Source organism: Phocoena sinus, chromosome 17 (genome assembly GCF_008692025.1).
Source record: "Phocoena sinus isolate mPhoSin1 chromosome 17, mPhoSin1.pri, whole genome shotgun sequence".
NCBI lineage: Eukaryota > Metazoa > Chordata > Mammalia > Artiodactyla > Phocoenidae > Phocoena > Phocoena sinus.
Genome location: NC_045779.1, coordinates 8194957 through 8217211, shown reverse-complemented (window position 1 = coordinate 8217211; position 22255 = coordinate 8194957). Strand labels below are relative to the sequence as shown.

The 22255-nt window shown below is 42.6% G+C and overlaps 1 protein-coding gene and 1 long non-coding RNA gene across 2 annotated transcripts in view; one reads left to right on the top strand and one right to left on the bottom strand.

The window, feature by feature from the left end:
- CLVS1 (clavesin 1) overlaps positions 1-22255 on the bottom strand; it is a 226541-nt gene that overhangs the window by 158324 nt on the left and 45962 nt on the right. The window lies entirely within an intron of this gene.
- LOC116742337 overlaps positions 1-22255 on the top strand; it is a 124020-nt gene that overhangs the window by 100091 nt on the left and 1674 nt on the right. The window contains exons 3-4 of the long non-coding RNA XR_004346439.1: positions 10091-10161; positions 20352-20481. This is a non-coding gene — a long non-coding RNA (uncharacterized LOC116742337). The remainder of the gene's footprint in view (positions 1-10090; positions 10162-20351; positions 20482-22255) is intronic.

The window sequence follows — 22255 nt, the reverse complement described above, 5'->3', positions numbered from 1 at the left end:
GGTAAAGCCAGATCCTTTATCTGATCTTTTTCGGGAAAAAGTCTAAACCATTGAGAGGTTTTAAGTAACCATGAAGTAACATCCTTAATCTGATTCTTGCCAAAAATATCTGTTTTAATGGACTTTTCCTCAAGTTCTTTCTTAATTTTAACTCTTTCTTTGGGAGTAAAAATCAATCAGCTATTCCAACATGGTAAAGTGTTGGATTTCTAGAAGTCTCTATTTCCTTGTATTTCTACTTATAAAACCAGTCATCCTTTTCTTTCTCTCTTTACTATCTTGTAAAACACAACAAATAATAACCAAGACATTCTACCACAAACACTTTGTTTTTCACTCACTTTCCCCTAGAAATGTGAGTTCTTTAAATATGCAAACTTACTAAGTTATTGCAGTGACAGTTTTGCCAAATGTTTTTACCACTGCATAACACGGGTTATGCTCCTTACCTTGGATATAAGACTCCTAACCACATATTGCCAACCATTAAGTCAACACTACACAATTTATTTTTTAATACAGCACTTCACTTCCAGGAGATGGTAGGCTATGCTTCAGTGATAAGCAAATTCAAAGATCTCAGAGTCTTCATACAACACAATCTGATTTCTCATGCTGGAGGCTCAGGGCTGGTTGACAGGCAGACGGGATGCAGGGGAGATTGAAGGGCTCTGCTCCTCAAAGTCAGACTTAGGGAAGTCCCATCATCTGGAAGGCCATCATGACAGGAAGAACGAGTCCATGAGAATTCACATTTACTCTTCCTGCTCTGACCTAGAAGTGACATGTGTCATTTCTACTCATAGCCCATGGACCAGAATAAGTTGTCTGCTCCTACTTGAATGCATGGAGCTGGGAACAAGGGAGAGAGTAGTTGATGCACAGTAGGATTTAATAGGGAAGTGCAAGCCTAAGCTCATGTCCATGCTTGAGAGACTAAAAACAAAGACCTAACAATGCATCATTACACTCTGATACTCATCGGAGGGAATCATCACGCAGGATCAAACAGTAGGAAGTGCTCAAGGTTGGAAATTCTTGACAGAAAGAGTAAAGTAATTCAACCTGTAGAGAATGTCTACTATGTTTCAAACAAGGAAGCATAACCACTGCTATCAGAATTACTACTTTCTATGACTGGAAAACAAAAGAACTCAGTAATCAACATCAGTGTGATTGAAGAAAGAGCATGAGATTTGGAGTTCAAAGGCTTTGGTTCAAGTCTCTGCTTCTTACTAGCTGTGGGATCTCAGGCGAATTACTATAGTAAACACAGGTTTTCTGTCTGGACTATATACCTTTGTAGAAACTCCTCTTCCCCCACTATCTAAAATTCCTGTCCAGACCATGACATGGGCGGACACGTGACAATTTGATTAATTGTTGCTGTAAAGTGCCACAATGGGTAAACAAAGTAGGAGGAAATGAAGCCCATGAGAGTTTGAAAACCTCTGGAGAGTATATCATTTTGTGGCATCGCTGGCAGCAGATCTCCTGCCCCCGCCCCTCTTCCCGTTCGCCCTCAACAATGTTTTAGATCCTCTTCATCCTTCCAAGCCCGTCTCTTCCACAAAGCTTCGCCGGAGACCGGGCTCCCGGCATTGCTGTGATAGGCTTCCCGGCATTGCCGTGAGCTGGGTGGACGGTGCCATGACTCTGGTTGTAGTCTTTTTAAGTACTGGGAAGACTCAGAGAAGAAAGGTCTAACCTGAGAGGCAATATCTTGAGACCATTTATTGTCTTCCAGAGGGAAAGGAGCTCAAGCAGGAAAGTCACAGTTTGGTGACTTCAGACTGTCTCAAGACTGTCTGCTCCTTGGGGTCAAAATGGATGTCGAATTCATCTTTGTTTCCCAAGGCACCTGGCACAGGGAGAAGTCATCCAGAGAGTCATGAGGACACTCAGGCAGCCTCTGGAGAGGCCCGTGTGGGAAGAAACTGAGGCCTCCCATGAGCTACAAGCACCACCTTCCCAGCCTGTGACTGCACCACCTTGGAAGCAGATCTTCCAGCTCCAGTCACTTCTGATGACTGTGGCCCTGGTGACATCTCGGCCGTAGCCTCATGGGATGCCCTGGGCCAGAATCACCCGGCTGAGCAGTTCCCAGATTAATGAACTTCACAAACAATATCATGATGGTTATGGAGTTTCCTGTACATAAGAATGGCCTGGGGACTTTCCTGGTGGCACAGTGGTTAAGAATCAGCCTGCCGGTGTAGGGGACACGGGTTTGAGCCCTTGTCTTGGAAGATCCCACATGCCTTGGAGCAACTAAGCCTGTGCGCCACAACTACTGAGCCTGCGCTCTAGAGCCCGCGAGCCACAACTACTGAAGCCCACGTGCCTAGAGCCCATGCTCCACAACGAGAAGTCACCGCAATGAGAAGCCCCCGCAGTGAGAAGCCCGCACACCTCAATGAAGAGTAGCCCCCACTCGCCACAACTAGAGAAAGCCCGTATGCAGCAATGAAGACCCAACACAGCCAAAAATATAAATTAATTAATTAATTAATTTTTAAAAAAGAATGGCCTGGAAGAGAGTGGCGTCTATATTAAGGCTTTCTGCAGATGCTTGCATCCATGTCATCAGAGCCTCCTTGCCTTCATGGGGCTCCGGTTGTAATATATGTTGTCCATGTTGCCACAAAGCAGCCTAAAGCTTCCCATGACTTTACACCAGCATATGAGGCTGAGAATGTTTGGAAATGTGCCCAGGGTGCCAGCTATGACAGCAGAGTAGAAAGAGGATCCCTGGATTTCACAGGCAGACGTACCAGACTTGGTGCTGTACCCTTTTCTCAAGCTTACCACTGCGTGTGGACTGCTTTTGAATCCTTTTCTGAGGATGACACTGCCAATCCCGTGTGCACTACAGATGCAGGAGTCGTATTCAAGGACTGTTAGTTGGACTGTGTTTTATATTGGTTTCACTGACCATATCCCATCAGACAATGGTACCAATTTTAAAGCAGAAAGTACCCTGCCGTAGGGAACTTCACATGACATTCCATGGACCATTCACTCCCTGAGTCACACCAGGGAGTTAGGTGTCGCTGAAAGATGGCTTGGATTCTCAAAGAAAAAGCGTGAAAAGCAATGGAGAGTCGATGCTCAGCTTCTAGTGGAGGTCATGGTTAAGTCTGTCAGGCTGAGCTCTGAGGTGGCATTTCCCCAGCAAGTACCTCTCATTTAAGTAGAATGTTTAATTATGAGATTGAGGAAAGGAGGAGGAGATCCAGATTCAGAATTCTGAAGGAAATGACTACTGGGCTGTTAACTCCTTCTGTATTAGTCAGGGTTCTCCAGAGAAACATTACCAATAGGTTATACATGTATATACACACATACATACTTATATCTGTATCTATATCTATGTATCTATCTCTGTCTCTATCTCTATATGTATACTTCGCGGCCTTCAGCTGAGCAGGAGTGGGGGCAATGCACGTCCACACCCCTCCTACGTCACCACTGCCGGAGCCCTTGACCTCAGTCCCTGACAATGTCACTCTCTGTCCGGGGTGGTGTAACCAACTGCTGCTCTGGGGATGGAAATGTCACGCTTGCGCATGTTTTCTGTGTGTGTCTGCATGTTGTAATTGGGCAAATAAGTGCTCACTCCAAACTAGTGGTATATTTCTCGAAGTTTTATACTATTTTTGTGATACTGAAGTATTTGCTTTAATTCTAAATAAAAATTTATATTTAAGAAAAAAAAGAAAACCTATGGAAAGAGAGTCCTATGGGTCGCATTTCCTGTTCCAAGGTTTTGATTCCCAAAACTCTTCCCTCAACTGTTTGAGCCACATGAACTAGCCCATCAAGTTCATTTGAATGGAATTTGAATTTTCATCTTTGCTATTAAGTAGTTCTGGTTAATCCTACTGATTTCTTTGAAAGAGTTTGAGGAGACCTTTCTACTCAGACCATCATTTCTCTATGAAACCTGGTCCTATGAGAAACGTCTGCTTTCCTGAAAATTGGCCCCCTTAGTGAATGCCCAACCTTAGGAGGAGAAGATAAGAAGTCCTAGTGAGTTTAACTGGCATTGCCCATACTAGGATTTGCCTATGAGACTTCTTACCATTTAGCCAGATTACTTTGGGGAATCCCAAACTTCTCCACACACGTCTCCTCTTTGTTAGGGCAAAAGTAAGCAGTTGAGTATTAGAAATTATACACCTTAATTCCCACCAAACCTCTGCAAAATGTAAGTGTCTTTTAGAGAGAGGTTATTCATTATGTCATAATAACTATGTGTTAGTGTCTTTCACATTGCAAGGAATAGATCCACACTTCATTTACTTCATCAGGTGGGAGCTTATTATAAGTGTACACAGTTTATAATAATAATAATAGCTAAAATTTATTAAGCTTTTCCTATATATAAGCAATGCAGTAAGGAGTTTACAAGCAATATGTCACTGAATCCTCACAGCAATCCCATGACGGGGTTATTTTACTGCCCTCTTTTTACCAGGGAAACTGAGTCACCGAGAGTTTAAGTACACGGTTGAATTATTTGGGCAGCTGGGGGCACAACCCATGTCTGTTCCCAAGCCCAATGCTCTTAACCACTCTTCTATGGTACTATGTGAATCCCACAAGAATTGGGGGATGGGGCCTCCTGGAGAACTAAAAAGTGTCATATCTCAGTGTCGCCCTTGTGGTCTCTTAAGCGGCTTCTCTCTTGGCTTCTCCATCCACTCCCCCTGCTTCTACCAGTCGCTTCTTTCTCTCTTCTCCTTTTTATCTCATGACTTCTGCTACTTATACCTTATGCCTACTGAGATTTTCTCTGTGTGTTGCATTCAAACTTTCATAGAACCACAATCTGACTGGCTTAGTCATTATCAATTGAGGAGTGTCCTCTCAGGTAAAATTCTTTCATAGGCAGCATGATAAGCTGTCCCATTGCTAGCCGCCTTTTGCTCAGGACCAGCCCTGTTCTAATTGGTCGTGGCCAGGGTGATGGCGGGGTGACATAATTGTAATGGAACACACATAGATACTCTTCTCAAAGGAGAACATGAAAGGTGTTCAGAACTTCATGGCTTATTAGTTATTTGTTGCTACATGTTCGTGTACATCTTTGCAAGTTTTAGTAACTAAAAAATAGGCAAACCAGTCACTTATTTGGCAAGTTTCTCAGGGTTTGCAATGTAGGATCAGTATGTTTTTAGGAGTGGAATATCATAAATGTCTGGAGTCAGGAGAGCAGGTGGGAATTACAGGGGATCAGTGGATGCCTTGGAGAGACAGGATGCAGCAAGAGGACCTTGAATATCCAGTGGGATGGGGTTGGGAGTATGGCAGACACGCAGAAAGGGATGAACTAGTAAATGGAAGGACACCCTTGCATTAGTCTGCTGGGGCTAATAACAGGTATCCCAGAACTGGGATAGCTTAAACAACAGACATTCATTTTCCCACAGTTCTGGAGGCTGGAAGTCTGAGATCAAGATGTCTGCAGGGTTGGTTTCTGGTGAGGCCTCTCTCCTTGGCTGCAGACAACTGCCTTCTCGCTACTTCCATGCACATTTGTAGTCTCTTTCTCTTCTTATAAGGACCCCAGTCCTACCAGATTAGAACCCTATCCTTGTGACCTCATTTAACACTATCTCCATGAAGGCTCTATCTTCAGTACAATCATAGGCGGGTAGAGCTTCAACATATGAATTTAGGGGGAGATACATTTCGGTTGGTAACACCACCAAACTCTTTCCCTTACCCTTTGGGTCATGAACAGCCCTGCACTCACCCTACTCATTCTTATACAGTCCAACAATTCATGCCTTATTTCAGAAGTGAAGGAAGAACCACATTTCTTTGATGTTTTCTAGAAATTTTTTTAATGATGCTGTTTATTCTGCTCAAAAGAAACTGTTTAGAATAAATGGACAAATCCAAGTCTCTGGGTTTAGTCTGGGGAGCCTTTCAAGGAGAGCCTTTCTAGTTGTCTCCAAGACTGAAAAGCACATGCATGTCTCAAGCGAGGTTTAATGAAAGAAGACTGAAATGTACATGTGCATGTTGGTCATAAATAACTGCTTATGAGGCAAGAGCATTTTAAAGTATGTGATAAAAATTACTCCAAAACCTCTATTTTTTGAACTCTTATATTTGCAAATAAGGGGCTTTGTTGCCATTAGTGAAGGTGCAGGGAAATTCATCCCTAGTGTCTTTAAGAAATACCTTAAAAAAAAAAAAAAGAAATACCTTAAAGTATTTTTACTTTAAAATGTGATATTCATTAATGCAGATGTTTAATGATCTTACTATGTTCATTTATTTTTGTTTCTATTTCAATATAAAACATTTTAATATAAAACTCATGATAAAATAGCTCTTCAATACCAAAAGTCAACAATATGATTTTTTTAATTGGATTCAGCAGAAACTGGATATCATTTTGAATTCCAAAAGAAAAATTCTAATACAAGGGATAAACTTAAGCAAGTGTGTATTTAATTGGGTTCGTTATTTATTTAGCATATTGAAACTATCCATTTAATTTAAAAATTAATCCTTTTGCCCCATGCTTTGAATAATACAATTAATAATATGTACAGAAAATATTTAAGTATGTTGACTTCTTATCCTATTTAAAATAAGATATTTAAAATTCACTTTTGTCTTCTATTCATGTAATTTTATGCCTTCATGACAAATACTATCATGCTAGATGAGGCTTCATTTCTTCTAATAAAAATTAAGCAATTTCAAAGTTATTAGTATTATTTCTGAAATTCACAGTAACCTTACCAAAAATCTTGAGACTCAGAAAGTGGGTTAAGTATCTACTGGGTTCTAAACTCACTGTGTTTAACATATATATTATAGACACATATCATAAATAAATAATCAACCAACCATTCAACTTACACATGTATATCTTATTGGACTGATATTTCAAATTTATATCCTTGTGATACAGTTACAGTTTACATCCTTCCAGTTCCTCAAGGGTTTCAGTGGATATCTTAGAGTTATGGTTTGGGAAATTAGTGCTACAAATCGGCTCTAAATGGATTCCAGCCACTGTGAGTTCCCCTTTCTGCAAAATTGGAATAGCTGCGGAATGATTTCTGCAGATCTTTTCAGCGACCACAAGAGTTTGGTTTCTAAATTTGCAAGTCATTCTTTGGGAAGACCATAAGGAAAAAGAGAACTGGTCCTTGAGAATAGGAAAGAAGCAAAGGGAAAGGTAGAAAGGAGCAGAGTTTTTGCATGAAGACTTGGGAGAAATGAGGAAACTAAGGCACATCTGGGCCAAAAGCTGGAGGTGGGCTGCAGAAGAGGAGATGGCTTTGAATAAGAAGTCCTGTGGGCAGAGCTGTGTTGTAAGAAGGAAGGAGATTGGGGTTAGGAAACACAATTCAGATTTTTTAAGCCCCACTTTTCTTCATCCCAAATGTAACCTATATGACCTGCATCACAAATTCTAAATGTCATAGGGTCACCAGTCTCCTATGTTACTTAAATATGTCTCCCAAAACCTTGTCAGCAGGAAGTCCCTGCTTCCCCCAGGTTAACCAGCCCCCCAGGTTAACCCAGTCCGAAGGGATGGTGCTGGCCCCGGCCCACCCCACCCCAAGAGTTACGGTGCAGTTTGACTGGCTGCCCGGGCGTGTTTCTCACAGCCATATTCTATCTCTGGGAACCAGTTCCTACACCAGTGGTGCAAGTCCTGTCAGGGAGGGTGCCTGACCCATCACTGTGGCCTCTGTCCCAAGCAGGGCTGCCTGTGCTCCACTGCTCAGCACCAGCCTGACCCACAGGTCCCAGGAGCATGGGATTAGGCTGGAGACAAGCACCCTTGTGGTCCAGGGAAAAGACACCTTTAGTGAGTCCAAGATGATCTCCTCTTCTGAGGGAGACCCTCTAAGTCATTCCAAGGGGCCTAGTCCTAAGCTTGTGGGAGTTGGAGGAGGGAAGTTGCCTTCAGTAATTTCAAGGCTCCTGCGTGTATGTATATGCGTGTATATACATAGATACATAGGTAGATAGATATAAATATGTACATATGTAAAATCTCTGATGACATCCAGCACCACATATAACCAAAGTAGTCTGTAGTACTAACACTACCAGAGAACTTGGAAAGTTGTGTCCAACACTTCTAGGTTATAAAAGCAGAGACATTTTGAACATCTGCTTTGAAGACAGGACATACGAAAAAAATGTTCACAAGAAGAAGACAAATTTACAAGGACCTTTTTGAAATCGTAGTGGAGGTTGAGGCTAAATGTCTTCTAGGAACCCAAGACTGGGTTAGTGCAACAGTCCGTGTGATTGCTATTTAGTAAGTGTACAGTGACACAGTCTTTGCTTACTGGGTTGTCTTTATTGGTTTGTTCAGTGGACGTAAGAAGATTCATGAGAGACGAGGCCATTTGTTTTTGCACACCACTATGTCGATCAGTAAATACTTGTTGGATAAATGAGTTTACCTAAGACCTTGTAAACTCCCTCTAATTCCCCGTAAGAGCTTGACATTCCCCCCACATGGAGCTGTTGTGAAGAACAAATGAAGCAATACACGTAAAGCACATGGCAGGAGCTGACATTTATGGGAGCTGAAAGTGGGAATCAAATAAAAGAGGCATCCCCCCACCCATAGATCACCCCCTTGTACATACACCCTTGGCTGTGTTCTGTATCGTGAGGGGCCTCATGGACACATATGTGGGTATCCCACACAGCAAAGCTCATCCAGCCTCACCCCACAACCAACAACACGGGCATGCTCAGGAAGGAGGAACTTTGGAACAGGTCCACACAAGCCCCAGGTGCACGTTTGGGGCCATTTGGGCAGGGGATTCTTTCATTCCGGGTACTTGGGACATGGAGGGGGGGGGGGTGGTGCAGACTCTGGGTGGACATGTCCCTGGGCACCAATGAGCATTTCATCCCACGGGGATGCTATGCACATGACCAGGGCAAAAGCTCCCATTACCCAGATCTACGGGCAATGTTGGTGCTTCTAGAACACACCTGGTACATAGTAAATGCTCTATCAGTGGGGAGAAGGAGGGAGAGAGATGGAGAGCAAGAGATTGAGTGAGAGAGAGACAGAGAAAGTCAGAGAGACAGAGGGACTCCTGAGCCAGCAAGACCAGACTTCAGTCAGATTGAAGAGACTGACAGATACAAAGTAAAAATATGGGTAATGAGGAGTTTAGTCTGTTATGGTGGAATTAAAAAAGGAGAATCTACAAGACAAATCAGTATGGCCACAGATCACTCCAGCATCAAAGAGGTGGCGAAGGTAAGCAACAAGACACCAGAGGAAGGGGACAACTTGGTAGGGGATAGAGAAAACATCAGAGGTCAATGGGAGCCACTCAGCCCCCTGATATGCTTGGGTCATGGGTCTAAGCCAGCTTCCCTTCCCTTGAGGGCACCATTCCCTCCATAAGATGGCCTCCCCGATTCTTGCAGCTCAACCATTGTGTCTATGTTTCAATGTATTAACTAAAACGCGGAGTTTTAAGAAAGCAGGCTCCTGGGCTTCCCTGGTGGCGCAGTGGTTAAGAGTCCGCCCGCCGATGCAGGGGACACGGGTTCGTGCCCCGGTCCAGGAAGATCCCACATGCCGCGGAGTGGCTGGGCCTGTGAGCTATGGCCGCTGAGCCTGCGCGTCCGGAGCCTGTGCTCCGCAACGGGAGAGCCCACAGCAGTGAGAGGCCCGCGTACCGCAAAAAAAGAAAAAAATAAAAAAAAATAAAAAGAAAGCAGGCTCCTTCACAGACAGTTATTATCTGGTGTGGTTTTGCTCATTCGTTTTTTTCTTTTAATAATATCACATATACTGTGTTAGGTGCCAGGAGTACAAAACTGATTAAGGCATAATTCCTTGTCCTTGAGGTGCGAAGAGGCAGATGAGGGAGCAGAATATGTGAGCAAACGGTTATAGTGCATAGAGCTGGATAGAGATAGGAAAAAATGCTGTAGAGCACAGGGATGGCTTAGAACTAAGAGTCTAGTTTAATCAAAATCTAAAAGCAAAAGAGAATATTGCCAGAAAGACAACTTTACTGGTGCATAAATGCAGGAGTTTTTCAAGCAATCTTTCTAACTCATATAGATCTCCTGCTGGGACTGTTTGGGATGACCCCTCAGAAGACAAAAAAGGAGTAAACAAAAAAGAAGAGAAAGGTATTTTTAAATTTTTTAATACATTTAAAAATTTTTATTGAAATATAGTCGATTAGGATTTGTTATAATGTGATAGTTTCAGATGTACAGCAAAGTGGTTCAATCATACACACGTGTGTAAATATATATATATATTCTTTACACTCTCTTCCATTATAGGTTATTACAAGATGCTGAGTAGCGTTCCCTGTGCTATACAGTAGATCCTTGTTGGTTTTCTATTTTATATATAGTAGTGCGCGTGTATTTTAATCTCAAACTCCTAATTTATCCCTCCCTCCACCTTTCCCCTTTGGTAACCATAAGTTTGTTTTCTGTCTGTGAGTCTCTTTCTGTTTTGTAAAGAAGTTCATGTGTATCATTTGTTTAGATTCCACATATACGGGATGTCATACGATGCTTGTCTTTCTCTGTCTGGCTTACTTCACTTAGTATGATGCTCTCTAGGTCCGTCCATGTTGCTGCAGTGTATTTTAATTACCAGTCTGAACCTCGCCCTTCATTCTGTGGTCACCTGCCCTAATTGTTAATGGCTTATTCTAAATGTCTTAGAAAACCACCAGAAGCATTGTTCTCTTAACGAATGTTTAGCTCTGAGTCAGAAAGTGCAAGGAGCCCAGAATTCCCCAGACTAAACCTTTCTCTGTTCCCTTTTATGTTCCTATTATGTAATCGTGGATCTTGCTTACTACATTAATGGCATGACTGGTTAAGAAGCACAGTTGCCTCTTTCGCCTACCCCAATGATCTTTTTGAAATGAAGACGTATTGACATAAGGAAATCTTGCATGAGTAATATGATAGCTATGAGAAAATAATTTCTGAGCATGCCATAAGACTTTACTAATGTATGTTAATTTACTGGGTTGTTCTTTTGAAGGATCAGTGGCATTTTAAAGGCAAGCACCTTCTACAAATTTATTTGTAAATTTTGACTCTGCTTACAGAAAGAAATGCCGTAACTTAATCACCTTTCACAGGCTGTTCCCTTCATTTTGCAAAATAAGCAATAAACCCTGTGTGTGTGTGTGTGTGTGTGTGTGTGTGTGTGTGTATGTGTGTGTAGGGGAAGGTGTTGAGTATAAGACACAAAACCCAGCTTTCTCCTTCAGCTTGGTTAAATTACTCAACCTCCTGAACTAAGCTTCCTTTTCATAACTCCTTCTTCTAAACTACTTTTGTGATTTCATTCATAGATTTTTAGTTGGTTCTGACTTTAATCTCTCAGACTAATATAACCAAGGCTGAAGTACAAAGGATTCTAGATGGACAGTCAGGATGTGGGTGAGGTGACCCGCGTTATGAAACACACTGTTCATCAGTTACCTTGAACAAATCACTCACCTCCACAGTTTTCTCATTTCCTTACTGTGAAAACTGGGTCACAGATTGAAATGCCTTGAGGTGCCAGGCGGGTAATACAAATGCGGGAATGGGTTCAGGGGTTGGGCAGTGTTGATGGTGGGAAGTGTGGTGGACAGATCAGCTTGCCTTTCCTAAAAGCATTCAAAACCAAAGCTAAAGAAATAAAAACAATCTGTAGGCCAGACGAAGTTTGGAGTTCTGCTGTTTGCAATCTCTGAGTTAGATAATAATTCTCTCCCTCTCCAGTTTCCGTAGGTCTGTAGTCTTTGTTTCTCTCTCAGCATCAGATTCTCCCCAGATTACAAATTGGGCACCTTTGGAAACTTCATTAATTCTTTTCATCACCAGAGAGCCCTTCCATAAATTAGCTTATTCGTTGCACTCTTTATGTATTACTCATCGATTGCAGTCTTGAAGCTGCCTGACAACCTTATTCGTACTTGGAGAATTGAACAGAGTCTATAGTATGAATTTTGAAGACATAAGACACTACAAGTGTTAATCAATTGAAGAAAGCACCAAATTTTAAGTAAGTTTATCTGGAGAAAAAGGATGTGTTTTAAGCTAGTTTTAAGCCATCCAAACTTAAAAAGAATCAGTGATTGTGTCCTCCTTTGCCATGATGTATCTTCAAAATGGAGATAAATTCTTAGGGCTTGAAAATCAGTAGCAGTGGGATGAATGAGGAAGGTAGCCATTTCCCTGCTTCAATGAAAACATTTCAGATTCGCTACGTGTTAAAAGACACCCGGAAACAAACTGTAATGCGCTCACTGATCAGAATTTGGTTAAGATGGAGGAGGAGAAGAAAGCAAGAAGAGAAAAGCTTAAAGGAATTAAGTATGTCCTGGGTGAAGTGATTCACTGGGTAGAGAAATGGCATTATCAATAACTGTCAAGAAGATTTAAACTGAGAGAAATAGAGCCAATTTCAGCTGGAATAAAGGAACACATCAGTACTGTAAGGAAAATAAATTCAAAGAATGCTTAAACTAATCCAAGCAAATGGCAACAAAATAAAAATAGATTCTGTAAAAGAGTGGTGAAAGAAAAGCTCTTATGCCATTTTTTTAATCACCCATTGGCTGTCAGTGCAACACCAAGCATGATGAGGGTACTCAACAAATTACCTGATTGCCTGACACGTGAAATGTTTAAAATAAACCGAATGTTGCTTTTAAAATTTTTTATCCGGAATAATTAGCCATTTCTAATTCTTACAAGTTCAGAATGACTCTCTTATCACCAGAACAGCTGGTGTCAGCATTTTTTATTGTGCTGAGAAACCACCAGGGCCCATGAATGGCAGAGTCTCTTTCCATGATCAACCCACCAATAAAGAGTTAATTGACGCCCTTTTCCATGCCCAGTCCTGAGACAGATTCCTTAAGAGCACTGAGCAGAATTTTCTTAAATAAATTAACTCAAAATGACAATACAGTTATGATAAAATGAAGCATATTTTATGGGTCTTGAAACATAATCATACCAACTTGCAAAGCTCGTTTGTTATGCGTGTAAGAAGGCAATAAACCCAAGTTAGCTACGTACCTCAGTCATGATTCTCATTTAATATATTTGCAATTAAGCAGGATGCTTACGTTAGTCACGAGAAGAGGAAAAACTAAACTGGTTTGGTTTTTTTAAATCATAGCTGTTTAAACAGCAGTATATGGAAAATATAGGAGTTGCTCTGTCTTTCAAGGCTGAAGATAATTTTTCCCATAAAATTATAGTCAGACTGAGACTAAGCACGGGTGATCTAAAGCAAAGAAAAATGTAAAAATAATGGAAGATTGTGTGTGTGTGTTGGGGTGGCAGTATTTAGGGCTTAGTGAGTATTTTATTTTACTTTGTTTTGTTCCTGTTGGTTTTAATTTTTAAATGTAACCAAGAATACAACACAAATTTGATACAAAATTTATAAGATGCTAAATATCTGCTTGAAAAGTGGGAAATTTTATTTATAATAATAGCCCTGGATTACATGGGTAGTTAGCCTCCTGCAGATACAAAGACAAACCCATCTTTATTCAGCATCTTTATTCAGCATCTCATCTTTATTCAGCATCCCAGTCCAGGTGGTACACAGTGATGGCTAGAGTGGAGAATGAGGGAACTAAACTCTTGAGACGACCAGGGCAGGCATTTTTTCTGCAAGTGAATAAGAATGAGAGAAGTGGCTGGGTAAATGGCAATTCCATTTCTACCATCAGCCACCTACTCTTGGCTTGGATGCCTTGTCTGTGTGCTTCATAGCAGTTGGTGGTGGGAGGGGGTATTAAGCAATGAGCATTAGATTTGTTGCAGGAAGGGGGACCCCATCCAGGGCCCAGGAGTGGGCTCTTAACACTCAGAAATGAATTGTCTGAGGAGACACACGTACTGACAAAGCAAAAGACTTTACTAGGAAGGGGCGCCTGGGCGGAGATCGTGGGGTAAGGGAACCCAGGAGAACTGCTCTGGCACGTGGCTCACAGTCTCAGGTTTTATGGTAATGGGGTTAGTTTCCGGGTTGTCTCTGGCCAGTCATCTTGCTTGTTGCCCATATCTGGTCTGACTCAGCATCCTTCCGGGTGGCATGTGCCTCTCACAGCCAAGATGGATTCCAGCAAGAAGGATTCTGGGAGGTTGGTAGGATATGTTATGGGCTGGCATCTCCTCCCTCCTTTCCGCCCCTCTCGAATTCTCTCGGTTAGTTTTCGGTGGTAGCACCGTGCAAGCACCGTGTTCCTTATCGGGACCTCCTGTTGTGAGACAGCTCAGGCAAGTGGCTACCATCGTGCCTCGCCAAGGCGGGCGGTTGTGGTCAGCGGTTCCCTAACAGATCCACCGTGCACAGGGCTGCCATACAGAAGCTGCAGTATTTTGACTAGAATCCCAAATGACACTCTATTTTTATTCCATAATAGATATCCATTAAGCACTTATGATGGGCCGGGCGCCTTTTAGACACTGGAAACTGTCAAATAAAAAAATAATTCCAGATTTATTTGAGAGAGACTATTCAAAAAGATTATTGCAAGGGAGGAAAAGAATTATTGCAGTAGGAGAAGAGGAATATAACAATACAAAGAAAGCTGTGGCCATAAGATCTGTGAAGACCTCAACAGTTAAACAAGGGTTTTTCTTTTACAGGGAGGAGTGAAAAGGCTAGAAAGAATCTGTGTGGGAGAGTGGGGTGAAGGAGTGGTCTGATCAGACAGTAGATCAGAGGACAGTTTACCCTGCAGCCAACGTATTCTCACCTGCCTGCTGGCTCAGGCTGAGGGTGGGCCACAGTTCAGTGGCCTCAGGGAAGGAGAGAATATTAACCAAAGTTTGGTTAATAAATATTTCGATCCAATTGCTCAGTAGAGACAAGCAGTTCAGCTAGTCATTTATAAGGCAAAGAATAGAAACTTGGAAGGTCTGTGTCTGACCTTGTTATAGGTAAACAAGGGGCATCCATGAACTTTAAGTCATTTTGGGGAAGGATGGTTCTCTTTTTTTTTTTTAAACATCTTTATTGGAGTATAGTTTCTTTACAATGGTGTGTTAGTTTCTGCTTTATAACAAAGTGAATTAGCTATACGTACACATATATCCCCATATCCCCTCCCTCTTCCGTCTCTCTCCCACTCTCCCTATCCCACCCCTCTAGGTGGTCACAAAGCACCGAGCTGATCTCCCTGTGCTATGCGGCTGCTTCCCACTAGCTATTTTACATTTGGTAGTATATATATCTCCATGCCACTCTCTCACTTCGTCCCAGCTTATCCTTCCCCCTCCTCGTGTCCTCAAGTCCATTCTCTATGTCTGCGTCTTTATTCCTGTCCTGCCCCTAGGGTCTTCAGAACCATTTTTTGTTTGGTTGGTTTTTTTTAGATTCCATATATATACATTAGCATACGGTATTTGTTTTTCTCTTTCTGACTTACTTCACTCTGTATGACAGACTCTAGGTCCATCCACCTCACTACAAATAACTCAATTTCATTTCTTTTAATGGCTGAATAATATTCCATTGTATATATGTGCCACACCTTCTTTATCCATTCATCTGTCGATGGATAAAGGTTGACAGGTTGCTTAGATTGCTTCCCTGTCCTGGCTATTGTAAATAGTGCTGCAATCAACATTGTGGTACATGACTCTTTTTGAATTATGGTTTTCTCAGGGTATACGCCCAGTAGTGGCATTGCTGGGTCATATGGTAGTTCTATTTTTAGTTTTTTAAGGAACCTCTATACTGTTCTCCATAGTGGCTGTATCAATTTACATTCCCACCAACAGTACAAGGGGGTTCCCTTTTCTCCACACCCTCTCCAGCATTTATTGCTTGTAGATTTTTTGATGATGGCCATTCTGACCGGCGTGAAGTGATACCTCATTGTAGTTTTGATTTGCATTTCTCTAATGATTAGTGATGTTAAGCATCCTTTCATGTGTTTGTTGGCAATCTGTATATCTTCTTTGGAGAAATGTCTATTTAGGTCTTCTGCCCATTTTTGGATTGGGTGGTTTGTTTTTTTGATATTGAGCTGCATGAGCTGCTTGTATATTTTGGAGATTAATCCTTTGTCAGTTGCTTTCTTTGCAAATATTTTCTCCCATTCTGAGGGTTGTCTTCATCTTATTTATGGTTTCCTTTGCTGTGCAAAAGCTGTTAAGTTTCATTAGGTCCCACTTGTTTATTTTTGTTTTTATTTCCGTTTCTCTAGGAGGTGGGTCACAAAGGATCTTGCTGTGATTTATGTCAGAGAGTGTTCTGCCTATGTTTTCCTCTTAAGAGTTTTATAGCGTCTGGCCTTACATTTAGGTCTTTGATCCATTTTGAGTTTATTTTTGTGTATGGTGTTAGGGCTTGTTCTAATTTCATTCTTTTACATGTAGCTGTCCAGTTTTCCCAGCACCCCTTACTGAAGAGGCTGTCTTTTCTCCATTGTATATTCTTGCCTCCTTTATCAAAGATAAGGTGACCATATGTGCGTGGGTTTATCTCTGGGCTTTCTATCTTGTTCCATTGATCTGTATTTCTGTTTTTGTGCCAGTACCATACTGTCTTGATTACTGTAGCTTGGTAGTATAGTCTGAGGTCTTGGAGCCTGATTCCTCCAGCTCCATTTTTCTTTCTCAAGATTCCTTTGGCTATTTGGGGTCTTTCGTGTTTCCAAACAAATTGTGAATTTTTTGTTCTAATTCTGTGAAAAATGCCATTGGTAGTTTGATAAGGATTGCAATGAATCTGTAGATTGATTTGGGTAGTATAGTCATTTTCACAATGTTGATTCTTCCAATCCAAGAACATGGTATATCTCTCCATCTGTTTGTATCATCTTTAATTTCTTTCATCAGTGTTTTATAATTTTCTGCATACAGGTCTTTTGTCTCCTTAGGTAGGTTTATTCTTAGGTATTTTATTTCTTTTGTTGAAATGGTAAATGGGAGTGTTTCCTTAATTTCTTTTTCAGATTTTTTCATCATTAGTGTATAGGAATGCAAGAGATTTCTGTGCATTAATTTTGTATCCTGCTACTTTACCAAATTCATTGATTAGCTCTAGTAGTTTTCTGGTGGCATCTTTAGGATTCTGTATGTATAGTATCATGTCATCTGCAAACAATGACAGTTTTACTTCTTCTTTTCCGATTTGGATTCCTTTTATTTATTTTTCTTCTCTGATTGCTGTGGCTAAAACTTCCAAAACTATGTTGAATCATAGCGGTGAGAGTGGTCAACCTTGTCTTGTTCCTGATCTTAGTGGAAATGGTTTCAGTTTTTCACCATTGACAATGATGTTGCTGTGGGTTTGTCATATATGGCCTTTATTATGTTGAGGAAAGTTCCCTCTATGCCTACTTTCTGGAGAGTTTTTTCAAAAATGGGTGTTGAATTTTGTCAAAAGCTTTTTCTGCATCTATTGAGATGATCATATGGTTTTTCTCCTTCAATTTGTTAATATGGTGTATCACATTGATTGATTTGCATATATTGAAGAATCCTTCCATTCCTGGGATAAACCCCACTTGATCATGGTGTATGATGAAGGATGGTTCTTTGCAAGCAAATCATTTCCCAGATACAAAGGATGGGGGGGGGATTTCTTAGACTTTACTGTTTTACAGGCTCTCAAGCATCAGGTAAAGTTCAGAACTGTCAGAGCATGGCAACAAAGTAGACAAAGTGGGTCCTCACAGTCAAGGACCTGAGATTCCATGGGATGAAATGAACAGGGACCTCTAAGCCTGCCCATTAATATGGTCGTTCCAGATCCTGCTAAGCCTATGAAGAAAAGAGGAGGATATGACGATGGTGGGCAGTGACTGGTAGAGGAGGCCTCTGATGGTGGAGACAAGAGAAGGTCTCCTAGAAGACATGCCATGTGAGCTGAGAATTAAGTGATGCAAATGAGCCATCATGGCAGCTAGACCCTCCTGAATGAGGTAGGGAACAGGAATGAGATTGGAAAGGAAAGCAAGACTAGAACAGGTGGGACTTAGAGGTAAGGAGCCTAGACTCTGGTTGCTCTGCCGAGGATGGACAGAGCAGAGGAGAGCAAAGACAGGGAGGCGAGTAGGAAGGGCCCGGGAATTCTGCAGAGCTGGAATGATGGTCTGGACTGGGGTTGTGGTATTGGGATAGTGAAAAGTCATCCAGTTCAAGGTATGCTTTGGAAGTAGAGCTAATGAAATTTAGATAAGGCATGAGGAGATGGTAACAACAGCAAACCCTTCCATAGAACCTACAATGCTCTAGGTACCGTTGTGAGTGCTTGATGTGTACTAACACATATTTTATCTTCACCAAAAAATATGAAAAGATAGGTACTGTATGGTTCCCATTTTCAGATAAAGAAACTGAGGCACAGAACGATTAAGTAATTTATCCAAAGTCACAGAGCTAATAAGCGGCAGAGCTGAGATTTGAACCCTGGTAGGCTCCAGGGCAGAGTCTAGCATGCATGATTCCTGTAATTTTGATCTGGGCTGTTGGTCCTGCCATTTGGTTGAAATATTTAAGGCTCGGTGGGAAGTGGACTTGAAGAGGAGATCAATGGCTCAGTATAGGCCATGTTAATTTTCTAGTACCTGTTAGATAACCAAGTGACAGTATTGAAAATGTAACTGGGTATATGTTTGGACCTCGGGGAGAGTTTCAATTTGGAGCTGTAACTTCCAGCATCTTCACCGTATAGATGGCATTCAACACCACAGGGTTAAATGAGATCACCTCAGGGTCTGGGGGTGGGAGAGGAGAAAAAGACAAGATCTGCACCCTGGGCAGGTCAGAGGTGTAGAAGCTACACCACTGGCTTTGAGCCTCTATTCGAGTTTTCCTGATTTCGGCATGAGGATATCTGTTCTGATGCCTCCTTCTCATACTCTTGCAGCTTGAAAAGAAACTTTGAAGTAAGCTGAAAGTTAATTTGCAATTTATTTGGGGCGGACTGTCTCTCTGTGTATAGAAAATCTCACCCTTGATCACTATGAGAATGCCCACTTGCTCAAGCTAGGATACCGCTTTGTTAACGTGTAGGAGACCTACTAGCACTGGAGCCCCAGACTATTTGGAATGTAAAAGACCGAGTTGCAGTTTACTAAGTGGTTTCATATCTCCCATCCTCTTTGACCTTCACACACACCCCAGGAGGTAAGCAGGCCACTGATGATGATGACCCTTAGCTGCTGAGAGTCTGATGTTTGAGAGACAAAATTACTTGCTTAGGGCTATACTGTTGAGTAGCAGAACTGGGATTCAGACCCACATCACGTGCTACCAAATCCTTTGCCCCCTTCAGCAACACCAAGCCTGCTCAGCACAGCCAGTGTGCTTCATTACATTTGCAACTCCCATCATTTTGTCAAAAGACAAAGGTAGAAATGCAAACATTTAACTATCTCTCCTACTAGCCGAAATGTCTAAGGGTTGCTAATATTGAATCCCAGGACATCATGGGTTATAGATAAGAGCCCATAAAAGGAGTCAGACAGGAACTGGGCGGACTGCCAACATTTGCAGAGGGAGATCGGCCCAGTCGGGCTTCATTACTTTGTTAAACATGAATTCTCCAAGCATGAAGCACACCCATTTTCATATGTAAATATAAAACTACGTGTAAAAGTCAACTCAAAATAATCTGTGGATTTTTTTAAACCATAATTGTGTACTTGCGATATTACAAATAATTGAGAGTTGATATTCAAAGAAAAGCATGTAGGTAGAAAACAACAATATGTAAAACCCATCCCCTGTCCTCTGTGTGCTGGTGAAATGGGCAGGGACTTTTAGCAGAAATCTTAAGCAAATTATAGCAAATATGAGTTGGTTTTTAGTACCTGTGCCAGCCAAGCTGACTCTTTAACAAAGGATTCTTCTGGGTCATTTTTCACCTGTCAAGATTCCCAGGGAGGTGTCTCTCTCTTGCTCCCCCCCCCTTTCAAATGCCAGCTGATTCAGTCACTAGAACGTTCATTTACCTTCCTGCTTTGAGACAGTACAGCACAGCAGGTTTAACTAAATTGCCAATAAGACCATCTTAAATTACTGGTACCTCCACCTCCACCCCTTGCAGCACCTCCAGCGGGAGCAGGTGTGACGGGCTTTCAGAGCAACAAGTGCTCTTTGCTACGGCTGCTCTGAACCCTATGGCAGACACCAGTCAGGAAAGGACAAGTCAAGGACAAGGAACCGGAGGGTGAGAGCACCCGGAACACTGGCCACCCTGTCACCCGACACTGCCTGCAGCCTGGGGGGGCCGAAAATCATATACGAGGGGGAACTTGTCTGAACGCGGCATGGGCTCTGGTTAGCAGAGGAAGGCCACCTGATCTCTATCTTTCCAGATGCTGATGTCAAAGACAAGTTCAGCAGATGTGCTGTCACTGACATGATGCCATTCTCTGATCTCAAAACAAGGAACAAAATCCCTCTGAATTCTCACCAGATGTGCCTGTGAACCTGTACAGCTGACGGGTGAGTACTATCTTCCTGGACAGTCAAGCAGCATCCTACGACATGCTTTAAAAACACAAGGCAGTGAGAACCGCTGTCAAAAGGTGAAAGAAAGAGAAGCAGCAGTCATTTGACACAACAAGAGAGCATCCCTTGTCTGAAAAATGTGAACTGTGGCATCCTCCCTTTCGCCAGGGCTTTCTGTCTCTCTGGATTGGTGCAGTGGACCTCTCCTGAACCCCAACCTGGTCCCAAACTATATCCTTTCTACTCTCTTTTAGTTTATTTATAATTCCTCTGAAATTAACTTTATTATTCAAGGGGTAGTTAGCCTGTGTGGGATTCTAAAACAGTACGGCTTAGCCAGTGCCTCACAACCTCTTTTTCACGTCAGCACACTCAGAACAAGTGACAGTATTTGGAAAACACAGCAAGGGAAATGGATGAGGCTGGTCAAGGGTCCCTGGGCCACCCCCTGGGAAGCAGTATCTGAGCACACATCACTTGGAAGCACTGACTTAGATCAGGGAGCTCAAGCCACAGGTACTTGACTCTTGTAGGACAGGAAAACATGCAAGACTCACTTTTATGATATTATCAGGGCGCCAGAATGTAGATTCTGGGGTCCAATACTTCCATCCTAGAGCTACTGAATCCAAATTCAAGTAGTCGGGGAGATCTGGGGATCTGAATTTATGCAAGCTCCTCGTATCGTCTTCATGCGGGTTAAGCCTGCAAACCTCTGTGTTTGGTGTCTCCATTCTCATCACCCTTACTTCCCCAGCATCCCTTACTTCTCTCCTGTATCCACTTCCTGGCTGGGGTGTTTCCTCTGGGGAGCTGGCACTTCCACATTAAGATAGTAGAAGACAGAAGAAAGAAAAAAGACTCAGCAGAATTAAACGCAGAACTTGGGTGCTCAGAGGCTGTCGGTACGTTTGAGCTGGACCAGGGAGGACCCCTCACTTTATACACAAGACCCGAGGGCCCTGAAGATCAGAACTCCCACCCCTCCCCCAGCTCTTATTAACCAACAGCTTCACCAGAGGGGTAAAGAAAGAAATGACGCATCCCTGGCATGGCGAAGTGGGAAGGAGAGAGAGGGGTAAAAATACTTCTTCCCACTCAGCTGGTGTATGGGAAGAAGAGGACCGGAGAACAGCTGCTTGCTGGCAAGCTAGAGGAAAAGGCAGAACGCGGTTTGGTTCCTTCCGTTGGACTGTGCGTTGGCTTTATCACCTAATAGTCAGATTTGTTTACAGGCAAATGGGCTCTCAGATGTCCCTGACCTTTCAGATGTTACAGACACAGCCAAGGGCGCCACAGTTAATCTAAGGAAGCAATTCTAAGCGCTTGCCTAACTCTCTGGCTATTCATATCCTTTATAAAAGGCAGGGGTTGGACACCCTAATAAGATCGATCTAGCACATAAGTGCACAGATAATGATTAAAAACAGGGATCTGCCGCCCCAGTTTAGCTGGGCGAGGGGGCAGGGGAGAGGTGCCATTCACACTGACAGCAAAAGGAGGAGAAAGCAGAAAAGGGGGCTAATCGTGTGCTCTGGGCAGAGACCACATTCGTGTGAAGGGAGGGATCAGGTGGGCGTAGTTACTGCAGAGCTGCACCTCGGCCACCCCGCAAAGGCGAAAATACAGCAGCCCCTCCTGCAAGCTTGGTGCTGCAGCTGGGGAGCTGGGGCCAGCGCACCCCTGCATGCAGCGATGCAGCGCTATGCCGACGGCTGCAGCCCGGGCTGCCTGCGGCACCGGCACCGGCCTGCTCACATCTGCTGTT